The 19,847-nt window shown below is 43.8% G+C and overlaps 1 protein-coding gene across 12 annotated transcripts in view; it reads left to right on the forward strand.

Moving 5' to 3' along the window:
• Positions 1–19,847, forward strand: part of MFS17 (Major Facilitator Superfamily Transporter 17) — a 579,815-nt gene that overhangs the window by 20,369 nt on the left and 539,599 nt on the right. The window contains exon 1 of one of the 12 annotated variants that reach the window (XM_070998719.1): positions 10,237–10,254. The exons of the other annotated variants lie outside the window; for them this stretch is intronic. The gene's annotated coding sequence lies outside the window, so the exon portion shown is untranslated. Of the gene's footprint in view, positions 1–10,236; positions 10,255–19,847 lie in introns of those variants that run through there. 12 annotated transcript variants of the gene reach the window in all.

A 19,847-nucleotide genomic window follows, 5' to 3' on the forward strand; every position in this document is an offset into this window, starting at 1 on the left:
TTTCTTGTTTTTCACCGCCCTGACGTCTCTGCGTTGCTCTATGTTTTTCCGGACTCTGGGTCTCGAGATGCCAGTCAGCTCACCCTTCCTGGCTAGTCGCTCTGCTCTGCTTAAGCCATAGTAGTGCTTGCGGCAAGGCAGCTGGGCCTAGACCACGTGTTCCCCGAGGTCACGGTTCGTTGTCGCAGGAGAATTAATGCTCAAACTCAGAATCCAGAAAGTGAGTGAGGATTTGGTCACGACAAGAGTAGAACAGTTTGCCTTAAGCTAGTTCATATATTCCCTCAGAACCTCAGCTACCTGCGACTCAATTCGGAGTTTCTAAGTGTCTCAATCACGAATGTCGAAGACTTTTCATGGCGATGCTTTCGAAGATGCTTGTTGGTTCTCCCGTTTCTGCTTTAGTGATCTGACTTGATGATCTTGATCGACTCATCCAGCTTCCAGGGCCGCCTTATATATTTCCTCCTGGAATACATACTTTTCTCTTGTAACCAACTAGAGTCCTAAGTCTTAAGGCCACCACGCCAGTTCTCCTATGGCACGTGGCACGCACTCGCTCAGTTCCGTTGCTGAAATGTGGCCCTTATTCTCCCGGTCCAAAGCTCACGGTTTTACCGTTCGCCCTTTTGCCAACTGCAATTTTGTCCACCAAAAATGATTTTTCTTAAATGCAATGGTTTTAAGTCCTCATAATTTATTAAAATTCTTTTGTCAATAATCTTTTAAAAATAAACAGAGAGCTAAATTAAATTTAAAAACGTTTACAAACTTAAGTTATTAAGCTACTAATAAAATCCATTTGTTTTATTTCATTGTCATTTTGTATCTTGGACGTTGATGCACTATGATCAGTACAAACAGGTGGCCCGAACAACACCACGCAATGCACATTGGGATGAATTGCCTTTTTTTGTGCTTAAACTCTAATTTTACGGACTTCAAATAGTGAGATTTTAGTGAAATTTCGGATATTTATAATTTTTTCATTTAGACCGCGCCCCATGAACTGCCCCCTTCCGCGAAGGTAATTTACGGTAAATTACGGACTTCAAATAGTGAGATTTTAGTGAAATTTCGGATATTTATTATTTTTTCATTTTGACCGCGCCCCATGAACTGCCCCCTTCCGCGAAGGTAATTTTAACGATACAAATTTCAATTTTTTTGTACATAATATTGAGAGCATTGTAAAATGTTGCTTTTTATCTATTTTGATTTTGACCACGCCTACATGAACCACCCCCGGCCGCGAAGGTATTTTAATGATACGGATTTCAATTTTTTTTTCAATAATATTGAGACTACTCTAAAATTTCGGTGTTTATTCTTTTTTGATTTTGACCGCGCCCAGTCGGCCGCCCCAATCAATATATAAACAAAATTAACCTGTTGCTATACCCTTTACTCGTAGAGTAAAAGGGTTTTTTACTCTACGAGTAAAGGGTATACTAGATTCGTCGGAAAGTATGTAACAGGCAGAAGGAAGCGTTTCCGACCCCATAAAGTATATACAATCTTGATCAGGATCACTAGCCGAGTCGATCCAGGCATGTCCGCCTGTCTGTCCGTCCGGATGAACGTTGAGATCTCGGAAACTATAAAGTAGGCTATTCGGATTAGGCATGAAGATTCCTGAGATTCTAACGCAGTGCAAGTTTGATTCAGCAGCGTGCCACGCCCATTCTAACGCCCACAAACCGCCCACAAACTTTAAAAAATCGTAGGTATGAACGCGGATATCTCGGAAACTGTCAAAGATAGAGAAATAGGATCTTAAACTTAGATTTCGTAGCCTTGTACGCAGCGCAAGTTTGTTACGCTAATATGCCACGCCCACTCTAACGCCCACAAACCGCCCTAACCTGTGGCGCCCACAATTTTCATGCTAGATAAAAAATATTAACTGAAATGTGTTAGTCTCGTCAATACCTATCGATTGACCCAAAATAAGCTTGCCACACCCATAACGCTTAAGTCTGTCTACCGCGCATTTCAGTATCGCTTTGCTGCGTGCATATCTCCATTTCCCTTTTGTCCCTTTAACTGATTAACGGGTATCTATTAGTCGAGGTACTCGACAATAGCGTTCTTAATTCTCTTTTTATTTCACTCATCATCTGTATTTAACTCGAAATCTAAACTTTGTTCTAACTCGAAATGCGGGTGATAACCCTGCTTCAACAGGGGGTGCCTTCAAGAGCGCAATTGCTTCTTTTGGTAAAGGAACGACTTGAATTGTTTTTGTGATGAGATGCTTGATAAAAAGGGATCCGAAGAATCTAGCGCTCTGTGGAACACGTCAGTAAGGGCGTGGTTTGTTTATGTGGAGTCCCATTTGCTTTTGCAATTGGAGTCGACATTGGGAGGGACTCTATCGATATGTTAGGTCGATAGGGCGATAGCTGCAGCAGCGGGATGAATATGGCGGGCGATCTGGCCATTTGACGATTAATCCCGGTTCGCTCTGAGATTACCTTTAATGGCACTCATGTGTCCAATGACCCAATTTCGGGAGCAGCCATGTAATATGGCGGGGGAGGAACGATGATGATCAGCAGATATTAGTACAGTCGCAGCCATATTGTCCAACCAGGCAGATGCAGTGAGTGATAGGAAAGTTAACATGTTAGTTCGTTATTTATTAATAATTATTTACAAAGGCGGCCGGGGTCCCAACACAAAGGGCCCCGGGAAATTTACTTGGGAGATCCACGGTTTTCTGCTCGACTTTGCCATGCATACCAGCCACGATTTGGGCTGCCAGCAACCGGTGTCCGTTCGACAGGCACAGAGGACCAGCCATAATCGCCTATCACAGTCGACGCCGACGACATTCAGCATTTCCCGGTGAGTCCGTTCCGGAATACCACGTCCAACTCGTCTCGGGAACTTCCAGCCGTCGCATCGCGGCGTTGAGAAGTACCGCCATTTTGTCTGTCAGCCGAACCTCGGACTGCCCTTGCGCAACTCACGATAGTGCAAAAGTTTTCCTTTGTGGAGACCCGCATTGGCCTCCGGCGAGAAGTCCTCAGCCCGGGCTATAATCGCCCTCCAGGCCCGGCCCAATAGTGGCTGAAATTTAGGAAAAATTAAATACATGTGGTCCTGGATTACTATATTTACTTCCCTGATTATCCGGATTTAGACCAGAGAGCCTTATTTGTCCTCGTCGTTTGCCTAAAATCAAAAAGGTCGCGTGCATTAGTTAAATGGTATAGTTTACAGTGCATTTACGTACCTTTTGGCCCGTACTTTCTTTCTCCCAGGAGCTCCTCAGGGTTAGGTGACCATACACACGGCTCTTGCCGACCGAGAATGGGTGGTGCCCTGCAGCATCTGAAGGGCATCCATGGTTGGGTGGGCTAAGTTATCAATAGCCACCAAATTTGACCCCTTTTTCCGTCAATATTGATAGGTATTTACCTTTGCTTACATTTTTGTTCTTAGTGATGACCGATAGTTTAGTGATGTGAGACAGCGGAGTTGTCTATATTTATGTTGCGAGCTGTGGCATTAGGGGTACTCTGCCCTGAGATAAGACTGAGCTAGCGGCACTGCCACCGAAAAAAAGCAGTTCGTAACATATTGGCGCCCAATTTAAACAAAATAAATTGTCGAGGCAACGACGTCTCGCCCATTTATGACCCTGACGCCCCCGTCATCTTGAACTGTGGCTTGCAACACAGATTGCAATCGCTAGGAAGTGGTTACGGGGAAGCCAGCTGCGTAGGGAAATTGGAAATAGAGCGTGAGGCTGGTCGGCGAACATTGCCGACGAATTGCTCCTGGTCAGAGGTTTACCAGTGAACCGGTGATGGCATCCTGGCTGAAACCAAGATTTGCATCACGGAAGACACTGAAGAAAATCTGTAATAATTTCTGTGATAGAGTAGTTTTAAAGCTTGTATTTTGTTATTTATTTATTTAAAATGTTTCTTGGTAGGATGTTGGGTTCCTAAGTTTTTCTCGCCGTCCTGGATTTCTAATTTTATGTCGGTTGTAAACTTAACTGCGTAATCGTGACCCGTGGCAACCCGTTACCTCGATTTAAATTAAATAAGAGGACGGGAAAGAAAAGCCAACAGGAGTCAAACCAGCCGATGTCCTTAACTGGCAACTATTACCAGGGATAGGCACGGCCACCAGCTTAGGTCGATGGATCCTCCTGGCGACGAAAATGACGATGTCTGGTCCACGGACATAGAGGGTGCTGCTGAGTTGCCGCGGATATCGCTGGTTGGGGGTTTACCAAGAACGCCGGTACGCGGTAGTGCGGTGGATCGGATTAATCATCAACCGGCGGATCTGGTACACCATCGGTGGCCCAGGGTCCTTGACTTCAAGGCGATCATCGAGCAACAGGAGCAACTTCTGGTTTCGGAGCAGAAGGACTCTTCTGAACCTGGAACTGGATACAGCGGTGGAGTCGGCGATGAACGCAGCTTTGGCACAAGCGGCCCAAACCTATCGCGCATCTCAAGTGTTGGTAGTTAGCCAGGCGTTGAGGAAGGAGATAAGAACGGCTTCATGGACATGACGAAGTTGCTGAACGACGTCCTTAGGACAGCCGTGAGCAGTCCGCAGCCGCTCCAGAAGAGCGCAGGTAGCCAAGCATCGATGGTGCCCACTTCGTCGCGTCCAGAAGTCGGCGCAAATGGCCCAGCGGAAATGCATCAGCGGCAGGAGACAGGAGGATGCTATCGAAGGCTGCCGGAATTGCCGCCCATGCAGCGACCTCGACCGCCGGTAAATGACTCTCCGGGGATCGACAGCAGCCTGAGCCAGGAACCGGAGTACCATCCGACAGGCAGAAGTGATCCCCACGCACGGCCGTGGCGCATCGAGGACCGAAGAACGGCGGATTTCCGGGACGAGCCGCGGTTGTACACCATCGCGGGAGCCGGCAACCTCTCTAGAACCTCTCCTTCGGCAGCGAGGACGATGGCCATTCCGTGTTCCGTCTAGAGTTCCTGCATCGGCAGCATCAGTGCCCGTGGAATTAAGTTCTGCGGAACTTCCACGTACTCCTATCGGGCAGAACGAAGAAGTGGTATTGGGTACACGTACGCCAATTTAGAGTGAACACTTGGGCCCAGCTGCGCAGGGCTCTGATGGATCGGCACTGTGGTCACCAGGCGGAACACAAAAGGATGCATAAGTTGCTACAGCGTGAGCAACAGCCGGGAGAGAGCGCGGATGACTACATCCATTCCATACAGCAACTCGCCTCACGCCTGAAAAAACCAATGATAGAGCGACAGTTGGTGAAGGTGGTGAAAAAGGGTTTGAGGAACAAAATATCTAGGTTCGTTTACGCAATGGTTGTACTAACGGTGGACGAACTTCGGGAGGAGTGCGTCGAAGTGGAGAGGAGTTTCGGTCGTCGAGCTCCGTGGACGTGTCCGAAAACCATTCAGGCCAGGTTGCTGGAATTGCCGGGCTGCGGAGCACGGATTCCAGGATTGCGAGCAGACCGGGCGTGATTTATCCGAAATGTCCCGATTGCGCGGAAAACGGTCGGCTGGGCAGTCCGAAAGCGGCAAAAGCTGTCGAGAGCTCGTGGAAACGCTGGGAGTTACCGACCAACCGTATTTTTCCGTAGTCCTGACGGCTTCTGGCGAGGATCGATCCATTATCGGACGCTTGGAGCTGCCTGTGAAGTACTAAGGCGTAAGTAAGCCGGTGATGTTCTTCCTTTGCCCATACCTGGAACAAACTGATTACTTCGGAGTCGACTTCTGGCGCACGTTCGGACTAACTCCAGCCGTCGTAGGGAAGGCGGTGGCGAGAGGCGTCAAGGCAGCTGAAGGAATCCATGCCTGCCAGATGGAGCACTACGCCGAGCAGGAAGATGAGGACGAGGTAAGGGGCACAACAGTATTGTCGAAGCCAGGGAAAGACAGGTTCTGTCTGGATGTCCGGAAGTTGAACGCATTGACCATTAAGGATGCCATAGCCTATAGTCTGAAAGCAGCCGTATTGACCATAGGGTTAAAGAAGTCGAAGTTTTGCTTCAAATCGTTGACTTACCTAGGGTTTATAGTCGAAGGTGGACTGCTGCGGATGGATCCTGGACGTGTTTCGGCAATTCAGAAGATGCCTTTCCTAAAATCAGTGAATGAAGTACGAGCCTTCCTCGGCACAGCGGGATGGTATCGACGGTTCGGCAAGAAATTCGCTACGCTAGCCGCACCACTCTCCAAGTCCTTGAAGAAGGCTAGAAACACAAAGTTTTCCTTAAGTCCCAGCGCCACACAGGCAGTAGATGACCTGAAGCTGGCCTTGACGAGCGCGCCGGTCCTGGTTCATGCGCATTTCAAGAAACATTTCTACATTCAGTGCAACGCATCCCAAGCTAGCGTCAGCGCGGTATTGTTTCAGCGGAACCAGGACAGAGACGAGCAGCCTATCGCGTTCTTCTCGGCCAAGATGAACAAACACCAGGGGAATTACTCGGTCACGGAAAAGGAGTGCCTGGCGGCCATCCTAGCCATTTGGAAGTTCAGACCGTATGTGGAAGGGATGCCATTCACACGCATTACTGATCACGCCAGTCTAAAGTGGTTGATGACAATGAAGGATCTGTCCGGACGACTCGCACGGTGGTCTCTCCAGCTGCAGGGCTACGATTTCAGCATTGAACATGGCAAAGGCAACGAGAACGTAGTCCCCGACACTCTATCCCGCATTATCGAGGAAGTCCGGATAGATCCAACGGAGTTACTGGCATTCGAGACGTACGAATTTGATGCGGAGGATTACACGGAATTAGTGCAAGACGTGGAGTCCAACAGGGAGCACTTACCAGACCTCAAGGTGGTCGGCGGACTAATCTTCAAGCGCAAAGGATCAGAATGGAAGCTGTGGATCCCGCAAAGCCTAACGCACAGCTTGATAGAGCGTGCTCATTCGTTCCCCAAGGCTGACCATGGTGGGATGTCGAAGACCTTGGCTGTGACGCCAATTCTATTGGCCAGGAATGACTATCCAGGTGCATGAATTCGTCCGGCTTGCGAGGTGTGCAAGGAGTCCAAAGCGCCAAACTTCAGGATGCATGTCGGAATCGGAAAAAGGGTAGGGACGGAAAGGCCATTCCAGAAACTCTTCATTGATTTTCTGGGCAAGTATCCGAGGTCCAAGAGTGGACACGCCTGGATATTCATCGTGGTGGACCACTTCTCGAAGTACACCTTCTTAAAGGCGATGAAGGAGGCGACGGCCCCGAACGTAGTGAATTTCCTGGTTAACGAGGTATTTTACAAGTTCGGGGCGTATGAAAACTCCAGTATATTCACCACAGAGCATTGCCACGGAGAGGGTAAACATTAATGTCTTGGCCGCAATTCGAAGCTTCTTGGACGAAGATCACCGAGAATGGAATGCAAATCTGCCGGAGATTGAGGTGGCCATCCAAAACACTATCCACTCAGCCACAAAACAAGCGCCGCTGTTAGCCGTCATCACATGTTTCTCAACGGTTCCAGCTACAAGCTAGCCAGACGACTTAGGTCCCTGGTCGACCATGAAATGGCCGGAATGCAGACCAAGGACAAGCTTCGGGTTATTTACGCCAGCGTGCAGAAGCAACTGGAGGGGGCATACGAGACGAGCCGGCAACGTTATGATAAGCGAGCCCGTACGTTGCTCGCCAAGCCAGGCCAAGAAGTCTTCCGCCGCAACTTCGTGCTGAGTGATATCAGCAAATCTTTGCTCTCAAGTTCTTAAAAGCCAGGGTGGTCAAATCCGTCGGCAGCAATGCATACTTCCTAGAGGACCTCTAGGGCCGCAGTAAGGAATTGTATCACGCCAAGGACATCCGGTTGTGATCTGAAAGAAGGACAAACAAAGTATACGAGCATCGCGAACACATCTGCTATACCTCCCGTCATGCGAGGGCCCCGCGTTAGCCGCCGATTGAACTGCAGGATGGTATCAGTGCCGTGTTGAGTCCCATCGTATCTCCAAAGCTACCAATTATTTCGTCGCTCTTCTGAAACTCCGGGTAGCACCTTTCGAAATCTTTGGTCGATGTTGCAATTGGAGTCGATAATGGGAGGGACTCTGTCGATAGGTGAGGTCGACAGGGCGATAGCTGCAGCAGCGGGATGAAACTGGCGGGCGATCTGGCCATTTGAGGATTAATTCCGGTTCGCTCTGAGAATACCTTAAATGGCACTCATGTGTTCAATGACCCAATTTTGGGAGAGGCTCTGTAAAATGGCGGGGGAGGAACGATCATGATCAGCAGATATTAATATAGTCGCAGCCATATTGTCCAACCAAGCAGATGCAGCTGGAAGTTCTAAGATACATTTTGTGTGCTGAAAACTAAATTAAAGTGAGTGATAGGAAAGTTAGCAAGTTAGTTCGTTATTTATTAATTAAATTTTTTTAAAAAGGCGGCCGGGGCACCAACACAAAGGGCCCCGGGACATTTAATTGGGAGTTCCACGGACTTCTGCGCGACTTCGCCATAAATACCAGCCACGATTTGGGCTGCCAGCAACCGGTGTCCGTTCGACCCGCACAGAGGACCAGCCATAATCGCCTATCACAGTCGACGCTGACGACATTCAGCATTTCCCGGTGAGTCCGTTCCGGATTACAGCGTCCAACTCGTCTCGGGAACTTCCAGCAGTCGCATCGCGGCGTTGAGAAGTACCGCCATTTTGTCTGGCAGCCGAACCTCGGACTGCCCTTGCGCAACTCACGATAGTGCGAAAGTTTTCCTTTGTGGAGACCCGCATTGGCCTCCGGCGAGAAGTCCTCAGCCCGGGCTATAATCGCCCTCCAGGCCCGGCCCAAGCGAACGGGCGAAAGCGAACGGTTATACACAAAAAAAACAAATTAAAACAGAAAATTTACATCCAGTTCTTATTAGTTCTACGCTGCTACCGTATGTTGACCGCGAAGTCAATTATGGGGTCACGTTCAACAGTACCTAAATGTGGACCGACCACATACATAGAGCAGTAGGGAAAACATACGGGCTTTTGAGACAACTCGACGTCTTTCAGTTATATCTTCCCCTCGAAGTTAGATCCCTATTTGCGAAAACTTATCTGACCCCATCCCTAATGCATGGTATTGAAGATCTTGGTTGCTGTGATGGAGTTAGCTTTAGGAAAATGATTGTCGCATTTAATAATATTGCGAGATATTAAAAAAACCGCGTGACCATATCTCGGTCTTTACCAATCAAAATTACAGACTAGACTTCAAATCTTTAATTGATCTAACGAGTTTGACATTGATTCATAGAATAATACACACTAAGGATCCTTCGCACCTTTTTTCCGAGTAAAACTTTAGTGTTTCCCGAAGGATAAATAATTTAATTTTTTTGTTAACTCTGCTCGTCTTTGGAACCAGCTCCCACACAATCTAAAAACAATAAATTTAAAAAAATAAATCTTGCCTAACCAGACACCTTAAAGAAAAATCTATCTGAGTTAAGAGTATAATAAATTTAATAGCTCAATTTCTGTTTTTAAATTAAAATCAGGCACAAATTTATTTTAATTTTTGATGGTGTTAATGTTATTTAATTGATTAATTTGTGAAATTATATTTAGAATAAGCTTTTTTAGAAACTATTATAAACTATTGTCAACACAACGTGACGAGCACATTAAATTACGAGTATTTTTTTGTAGTGCTAGGTTGCAAAATAGTAGAGAGAAATATAGTAAGAGTCGAACCTTGCTGAAATAAACTTCGGCTGCGCAAGAACCCCAGGAATCTGCATTCCAAATTCTCCGCGCTCATACGGACGGACAGACAGAAGGACATGGCTAGGACGACTGGGTTAGTGATCCTGTGAAGGGCATAGTGACAAACGATTCGTTTTTTTAATATAATTTTTCCAAAAATTAATATAATAATATAAGATAGTGACATATCCATAGCTCCACATAACTCTATGCACATGTTGATACACCCACACACAGGCACCACCCCAGAATCTACGCTTCAGAAAACCTTAATACTCCAACCAGCCTGTATCTAATTGCAAGTGCACCCAATGTCTAGACTAAACATCCAGATCGAACCAAGTTACACTATCAACTCGTTCCCACATTTTTGGACCATCAATGGAAAATTACCTTGTGAAAGAAGACTCAAGATCTAGACTAAACATTTGGATTGAGCCGCCGGTGCATTATCAATCAACACTATAAAGGGCAATTAGGAGACTCACTCAATTAAAGCTAAGTCCACTCATAAAAAGCTCTAAGTCTCAAAACCGAGGTATGATCGTCGAAGAAGATTATGATAAGAAGCGAGATTAGTTAGAGATTTGTTAATAGCATGTAAGTGTTCTTCCAACATCAAAATAAGATTGTAACCAGTTTGAAAATAAATTAAATATAGTTTATTTTTATATTAAACTAATGGTGCAAACTTGTAATTGGCGCAGTCAATAGGATCTTAAAGTCCTTTTAAAAAGTCACCGGTACTGATCAAGTAAAGGATAATACTAAACGACTAGTTTATCCTGAACAGCGAAAATTCCGTGAATATACAAAACGAGAAATATCGAGCTCCGCTAAAGAATCTATGTGTAATTTTCGCACGCAGAAACAAAAATAAAAATATACATTTCGGTCAATTCGGTAAAGTTTAAATAAACGTGCCAATATTGAAAACAAAATTAAGAAACAAACAACATTAAACATGGCAAGTCTACCAGTATTACTGCAGATGTCTGAGCTAATCGAACAAATCAAGGAGCTATCTTATTTCGATGGAAGTCCATCAGAATTAAGACGCTATTTTGCCAGAGTGAAGTACTTACTCCAACTATATCATACCCAAGATGTTCATCAAACCCACATAATCTATGGAGCCATTGGAGGACATCGTCGATTCAGCTCTTTAAAAAAACAATTATGGATTGTATCAAAAGAAAACTTCCTGATAGATTGTATAACTCTCTGTCCAAAAAAGATATAGCAACACTTGTCAATTTAAAAGAAGCAGCAATGGTTTTAGGTCATTGGGATGCAGACCCTTTTGATAATAATAAACCTAGACGATACGATAGTCGAAGGAATTCTGGAAATACACATCAAAACTATTGTTGTCAAAGGAATAATTCTCGTTCGTATAGTTATCTAAGAAATAATAATAATTCAAATATTTCCAACCATATTTCCCCTCAAAGTCAGGGAAATTATCATGAGTATAGGAGAAACTTAGACAAAGGTAGGGCCCAAAACCCTTTAAATTTCCAAGCATCAACGTCAAATAACTCTTCGAATGTACTTGTTAAAAGACAAGGAGAGAATGACAGTGTGCAGACTAGAATGGACGTAATTTTCAGCCAATTGCCTCGGATATAGAAAGTGTTTTCAGCAAATTGCCTCGCATAGAGAAAGTGTTGCCCATATGTCAGAGTAATGATTAAAAGAAAACTTTTTAGAGCCATGATAGATACAGGGTCATCTATCAATATAATGACAACAAATATTGGAGATAAAATATGGTGAAAATGATATAGGAGAGGATGAGACTATTATAAATTTCCCAATACCAAAAACCCCAAAACAAATTAAATCATTTCTGGGATTGTGTGGATTTTATCGAATATTCATACCGGACATTGCCAATTAAAACCAATGATAATGAAATTAAAGAAAGCCGCCACAATTAATATCAAAGATAAATCTTACATAGAAGCATTTGAAAAAAATGAAAGTTTTAATTACATCAGACCCCATTTTAATTTATGCGGACTTTAGTAAACCATTCTCTTTAACAACAGACGCAAGCAACATGGCGATAGGAGCAGTATTGTCACAAAATCATAAATCAATTTGTTATGCTGGCAGAACTCTTAGCAAACACGAAATAAATTGCGCTACCATAAAAAAATAACATTTTGCAATCGTAAGGGCTGCCAAATATTTTAGATCATATCTATCGGCAGGTCTTTTGAAATTTTAAGCGCTCATAAACCTTTAGTTTGGTTAAGCAACACAAAAGAGCCAAATATGAAACTACAAATATGGAAAATAAAATTAAACGAATATGATTATCAGATTAAATATTTGTTTGGTTAAGCAACACAAAAGAGCCAAATATGAAACTACAAATATGGAAAATAAAATTAAACGAATATGATTATCAGATTAAATATTTGTCAGGAAAAGAAAATTATGTAGCTGACGCATTATCTAGGACTAAAATAGAAGAAAATATGTTTTCAGATAGAAAAAGAAACCATTCCAGGAGAAACAGCCAGTAGTGTAAGTGCTCAAAAGGACAACCAAAATTATATTTCTATAACCGAGAGACCATTTATTTATTTTTCCCGACAAGTCAAACTAATTAATTAATTAATTATATCATAAAGAATTGTGAGAGACTTTAGCAAAAGAAATAATCAAAGAATACTTATGTACTAAAAGGAGTGCAATATATTTCCATAATGACTCAGAGTTTCTTACATTCTAAAAAGCTTTTGTGGAAATTATAAATGTAAATAAAAACAACATTGAAACGACATAAGGAATTTTTACACCCAGGAATCGAAAAGACTATTAAATGGTTTAGAGAAAAATATTTTTTCCCTGACTGTTCGGAGCAGATCGCCAGCGCCTAGTCATGCGCGTATAGGTGTACGACGGCACCTGCAGCGTTCTTTGCTTATCTTCATCGCCTTCTTTCTTATACCACTCAAGCTGTCGCTTATCTGTTCAGCAACTACTTTGTAAGCCTGCAAATGTCTATATGAAGTTCTTGGAGCCGAGCCTTTACCCACTCCGTCTGCCGCTCCGAATAAACGCTATACATTTTAATATTACCTATTCGTGCGTTATTAATTATAAATATAAGGGTGGCATATTTGTTGTCTTCCCCACAAACATTGACTATCAAAAATCAATCCAGAATATAATAAATGAATGTGAAACTTGCAACATTGCTAAAACGTAGAAATACCAAATTGACCTTTGAACCCTCTCCAGAAATTCAAAATATAAGAGAACAATTTGTCATGGATATTTATATGGTTGGTAATCAACAATTTTTATTATTTATCGACGTATATTCAAAATTTGCTACTCTAGTAGAAGTCACAAGTAAAGATTGTCTAGAAGCTAAAAGAGAAGAAATTAAATCCGATAAAGATTCAGCATTAATGTGTGAAGCCTTGCACAAATGGTTAAATTCGGAAGGAGTAAAAATTTAATTAACAACAGACATTGAGAACACATATTCTAAGCTTGAATTAATTCTGTATATTTCTAATCATAAAAAAACATAATGCTACAAATCAAATACCAGCTGACATATTTATGTATGCAGGAACTGCTGGTTATGACACACAAGAAAATAAAATAAATAGAATTGAAAAATTAAATGAAAAACGTCATGATTATGAAGTGGATACAATATATACCCAAGCACCTTTGGTAAAATCTAAAACCACAAATCCATTTAAGAAGATAGGAACCATGAAGAAAATAATAAATTCAAAATTAATAAAAGAAAATACGATGATAATTCCAGGCAAACGGAAGGAAATAAACGGACTCAGCAAAAACTCAATGAAAACAATAATTTTCTCCTTAATATTAGCTTCTGCAATTCAACTAACAATTTAAAACCGAATCAATAGAAATCCCGACTAATTATCAATATCATAACTTAAGTTTAAAAATAACAAAAACTGAACAAACCAAACCAACAAGTCTTTTAAAAGCAGCTAGTGAATTTAATGACATTATCCAAATCAAATATCTAGTAGAGAAATTTAAAAGAGAAATCAATGGAATTATAATAGCAAAACGTAGTAAGAGAGGTCTAGTCAATATTATAGGATCAGTTTACAAATATTTATTCGGAACATTAGATCAATACAATACAGATAAGATGGAACAAAAACTTAATATTTGGGTAGATACTAGTGTTCAGAACACTGACTTAAATATTATTATCGATGTTATAAATAAAGGAATTGAAGTATTAATAAATTAAAAGAAGACGGAGAAAGGAAGCGACAAGCCAGCGTTTTAATATTTAATTCACAACACTTTACAGAATATGTAGAAGATATCGAATTAGGGATGAAGCTGACAAGATTAGGTTTATTTAACCTAAAATTATTAAAACACGATTATTTGAAAAACATGAACCATGAGAAATTGTTCAAATCAAAACATCCACTTGGCTTAAAACAGACACAAATAAAATTTTGATTATTTCCCATATTCCTCCAGAAATAGTTAAATCTACCGTTTTTGAAATTATTCTTTATCCCGATGAAAATAGCAATATTTTAATAGAAAATATATTCGACAAATATTACTCATATGAAGATGAAATATTTAACAAAGAAACAGGAAAAATTGTATTTAATGAATGTATAAGTGGAATATTTAGATAAGAAAACACTGACTTGGAATATCCCTAAAACATTGTTAAATCAAAATTGCATTAATAAAGAAATTTCTATATTGGAAGTAACCTTGTTAAAAGCCTTAATTGTTCTGTACAATTGGGTGAATTCACTCTTTCAAATACAATGTTAGATTACACAAAGAGCCTATACGTAAATAATAATGTAACAAAAATAAAACCATTATTTTATGTTTAAACGAAAGAGATAATAGAATCACACACAAAATATTATAATGTATTCCAAATAATTACTTTAACAACCTTTGCTATCATTATTATAAGCAATTTGTTGTACTTATTGTATAAATTTAAAAACATACCATAGAGTAAAATATGTAAAGTCAAAGGAAGAAACACCAAAAAGTACAGAAATTGTGAACGATCTACCAAATCCGATTAACAGAAGAAAATGTAATGTTATACCCAACACACCTCAGAATCACACACCCAACGGACACTCACCCAGTTAAGTTGGCCCTAACATCGAACGCTAATATATTGAGTTTTTGGTCGTAGTCAACCGTGTTAAATAACTAAAAGTGCGATTTTATTAGTGCGGGACACCTCAGGTTGCAGGTACGTACCACAGACGCGACAGGAAGGTTCTACCCAGCCAATAAACCACACTGCTACATTTGCAACGGGTGGCCAAGCTTAATGGACAGAAGGGGGGCATCCTCACTCGGCCGCACCCACACAGCAACGCTTCACTCCAGAGCGCCACATATATTTGGTGTTGCCCATAGCTTCCACAAGCCGCACACGCGCGGTTTTCCGGCACATGCAAACAACATCGATCAGCTGATCGCAGTGCTGGACAGAGCTTAACAGCGAGCTTAACAGCAAGCTTAACAGCGAGCTGAACAACAAGCTTTCCCCGCTGAGCTCTACAGCGGCTAAGCGGGAGCTTCTACGAAGTCGGTTGCCCGGGATATTAAACAAAAATGTAAGCAGACAAGTCAGAGCAGTCTCTAAATCCTTTAATCCAACCTAACCACCTTCGCCACTGCCTCCAGGGGTAAATGAGCAAAAGTCCAACTTACCGGCTAATTTCCAACCCCACCGCGATAGCGCCGTCAGCTCAAACGGGGCTTTGGGAGCGAGCCGGAGCGGTATAGCTCCCATCAGGCAGTAACTGGGGGAAATCCCGGCTCACCGAGGGACCTCCGATTAGTGCTGGCGATGGATAAGGATAAATCGTCTGGACATAACGAGACCCAGGCTCTTGCAGTTGCCAGGGCAAAAGACGAGCTGCTAAAGAAGTTTCAGATGATGAAACAGAAGGTGCAACGGTCGCCAACGGGGATGGAGCAGACACCCGATGCCCACCCAGTGTCAGCGACTCCCAAAGTGACCAATCTTCAACTTTGGCAGTAACGACGATGAGCAAACCACCCCGAAGAGAAGTCGGGAACCAACCATCCCTGAAGAGGCGATCGATGGAGCCACAAGAAGCAGGTACAGAAAAACGCCGCAGCTCTTACCGATGAACTGGGCAAGATGCTCGACGAAATGATCGTGAAATTCACGGACACAAAGAGCAACAACAAGAAGGTCGTCGACTCATTGCATGCAATGAAGAAGCTGCAAAGCGAGATCAGTGCGACGCTGGGCGAATCCCACGCCAGGGGTCCGACCGCCAGCGCAACCCAGCAGATACCACCATCGCTCCTTGCCCCAGGCAAGAGGGCACCAGCATAGAGAAGACGCATACTGGCGCGGGGAACCCAGGCATGGTCCCGCCGAGAAACCCCCGTAGCAGCAGGTGAGACGCAAAACCAAGAAGCCCCATGAGACTGCAGCGCGTACTGGGGAAAGTGAAGATCACGTGAGCCTCACCGCGAAGCGTAGGAATCAGCGCTCTGACGCTATCCTCATTAACTGCACCGAAGGATCATACGCAGACATGCTCAAGCTGGTCAAAACCGAGCATACCCTTCAGGGGCTTAAGGACGGTGTGCAAGGCATGCGCAGGACAGCCAATGGGAGTCTGCTACTTAAGATGCAGATACCCTCAGACCATGTCACGCAGAAACTACATACAGCCATCAAGTCCGCTGAGGTGGAATGTGACATCCCGGCGGCCGCTGCACCTAGGATGCGAAAGGCGTATGGCGGAACCCAAACGGTGACGGTCCACCTCAGACCTGAGCATGCGCAGCGGACCCTCGACAAGGGGAGAATCAGGGTTGGATGGATCGCCTGCCGCATAAGACAGAAAATGGAGGCGATGCTACAAATGCATGGGAATAGGCCACATGTCTGTCAGATACCCAGCGTCAGAGGCAAAAGCCAATAACACGCAGGAATCCTGCTTGAGATGTGGCAAGGATGGCCACAAGTATAAAACCTGTACCCAGGGCAAACCGAAATGCATAATCTGCACAAGAAGCGGCCAATCTGGAGGAGAGGCCGAGCACTCTACCCTCAGCAGGATGTGCCCTGAGTACCGGAAAGCCATGAATGACAAACAGAATGGTTAAGGGCCTGAAGCTCAACCGAAATCACTGCCTAGCGGCGCAGGACCTGCTAGCACAGACGGTCATCGAGCAGCAGGGTGAGGTGGCAATACACCAGAGCGAAGATCAAAGGAATAACATTCTACAGCTGAAACATAGGCCCGAGCGTGCACACAGGATGGTCATGGGTAAGTTCAACAGACAGCCGACCCCCATCGGCCACTTACAGCTTGGCCAAACAGTGTCCACCCTGTACGCCACGCAGCCGCCCCTCACTTGGCAAGCTACCGGGGAAGGCGATACTGCTTTTACTAGGGAAGCCGAAGTCCTGGCTGCGCTAAGGAAAACCAAGATCGGAAAAGCCCCTGGCCCCGATGGCATTCCCAATGCTGCACTGCACACATTGGTGCCAAACTACCCGAGTATACTCACGAAGATGTACAACACGTGTCTCATCCAACGAACCTTCCCTATAGGTTGGAAGCGTCAAAGGTTGGTGCTTATCCCAAAACCGGGTAAGTTGAACGACGACCCATCATCACACAGACCCCTATGTATGCTAAGTACAACGGGGAAGATATTCGAGCGCATAATCTGCACCCACTTTGGCTTCCGGAGAAAAAGAAGCACTATTGACGCCATCCAAGTGGTCACCCAATTGGCTGCTAACGCAATCGAAGGAGAAAGGTGGCTAGGTGGCTCAAAAGAGTACTGCCTCGTCTGCACCCTGGACGTTAAAAATGCCTTTAACTCTGCCAACTGGAACCTTGTCCTGCAAGCACTTTTTCGCATGTGAATCTCGGACTACCTAATCGACCTCGTAGCGGAGTACTTCAAGGACAGAGTGCTCTCTGACTTCGGAGAGCATGAGTACCAGGTGACAGGAGGCTCAGTCCTGGGCCCGATACTATGGACCGTCATGAACGACGGGTACTACACCGATAGACCTGCTGGCGGCAGAACGGAGAACTGGGAGCACAGGAAGCAGGACACAGCGCAGTAGCACGATCGAGGCATGGCAAAGGAGGGGGAACAATGCGACCACAGGATGGTCGCACAGGCTAATTCCCAGGCTAACACCTTGGCTGCAGAGAAGACACGGACAGGTGGACTTCTACCTCAGGCAGATGATCTCCGGCCACGGATGCTTCTAGGAATACCTGCATAGGTTTAAGCACGAACCAAACTCCTTATGCGACCACTGCGGCACAGGAAGCATCGAAGACGCGGAGCACGCGTTATTCATCTGCCCACTATTCATCTGAACCGAGCCGAAGCTGAAACAATAGCCGATTGTAACCTGACAGCGGACAACGTGATCAGCTGCATGCTGGAAAACGAATGCAATTGGGACGCGATAGTCGCTGGCATCCTGAAGGATAAGGCGTCGAGAACGGAGTCGACGCAACGAGTCATAAGGACGAGCGGCAACCTGACCGCCATCCGTCCCACGAAGTATAGCTTTGCGGCAGTCCCGCGGGAACGAAACACTTCTATCTCTTCTCTTCTTCTAACACTTTTTTCCTGTATATACTTAAGCTTTATTTACTAAAAAAAAGAAAAATCTACCCTTCAGACAACTTTAGTTCTCCAACCAGCCTGTATCTAATTGCAAGTGCACCCAAAGTCTAGACTAAACATCCAGAACGAATCAAGTTACACTATCAACTCGTTCCAACACTTTTGGACCCTCAATGAAAATTACCATGTGAAATAAGACGCAAGATCTAGACTAAACATTTGGATTGAGCCGCAAGTGCATTATCAATCAACAATCCAAAGGGCAACTAGGAAACTCACTCAATTAAAGCTATGTCCACTCATAAAAAGCTCTAAAACCAGCTCTAAACCAGCGCGCAAGTGAAGCCACGTTTCATTAGAATAAGGACGGCGAGGTCTAATAGCCCCTCTAAAAATATAGAACTATTAAAAAATCCACTCCCCAAGTATGTCATTCATAGTAGATCTGAACTAAACACAAACCTCGGAAACATCTTCTTTTTACTAATCAAGGAATTGATATTGATTGTGGTGGTGAAGTCGGCGAACGCAAAGAACTCAGAAACGGTACATTCCTAATAAAACCAAGAACCAGTCTGCAAGCCAGCATACTAATGCAACTTAAAGCTTTCGCACTCAACGTGAACGTTGTCGTAAGTCTCCATAACTCCCTGAACTGTACGAAAGGGATCATTTACTCTAGCGACCTTAGATAAATCGACAAAAACATCATACTTTAAAAGGTCGCGCATCAACAAATACCGACTTTAAAAAGATTCTTAAAAAATAAAACGGACATCTTAAAGAGAAAGGCCCATATATTCTGACATTTTATTCCCACGTACTTTCGGCTACCAAAAAACGGTAGTAAGAGAATGCATACTGCTTCAAATATGGCCACGTACAGAAAATATGCATATCCAAAAAAAATTGCTACAACTGGGAAGATAACTACCACCTCCACCATAATAACTACGAGAAATGCACAAGCCCTCTAAATTGCACTTACTGTAACGAAGACAAAACAAAATGCTTCAACAGAACAGCCCTCTCAATTTTAAGGACACGTAACACAAGCACCACCCTGCTTCCATACTCAACAGTCAAACGCAACTCACAACCATAAAAACCACCCCGCTTCCATACTCAACAGTCAGCAAAAACGCAACTCACAACCATAAAAACGCTAAACTTCATCAAAACCCAGGACCTTAACACTTCAAAGGAACCAATTCCACGCAACAAGGTTCAACTACCTCCAGAAAATATGCAGATCTTTATACGACTAATGTCGTATAAAGTCGCAACGCTCAAAGTCGCAAGCAAAAATTGTAATACAAAAACCAAAACGAAAGCAAACTAACCTGGAGACGCCTCGAGCGACTCTTGCGAAATGGAAACCAACTAAGCTACTACTTTTAATTGTAGCCCACACATAATTGCCAACAAGAAACCCACTTATCCAACACAATGTCCATC

This window comes from Drosophila suzukii, assembly GCF_043229965.1.
Source record: "Drosophila suzukii chromosome 2 unlocalized genomic scaffold, CBGP_Dsuzu_IsoJpt1.0 scf_2c, whole genome shotgun sequence".
Lineage (NCBI taxonomy): Eukaryota > Metazoa > Arthropoda > Insecta > Diptera > Drosophilidae > Drosophila > Drosophila suzukii.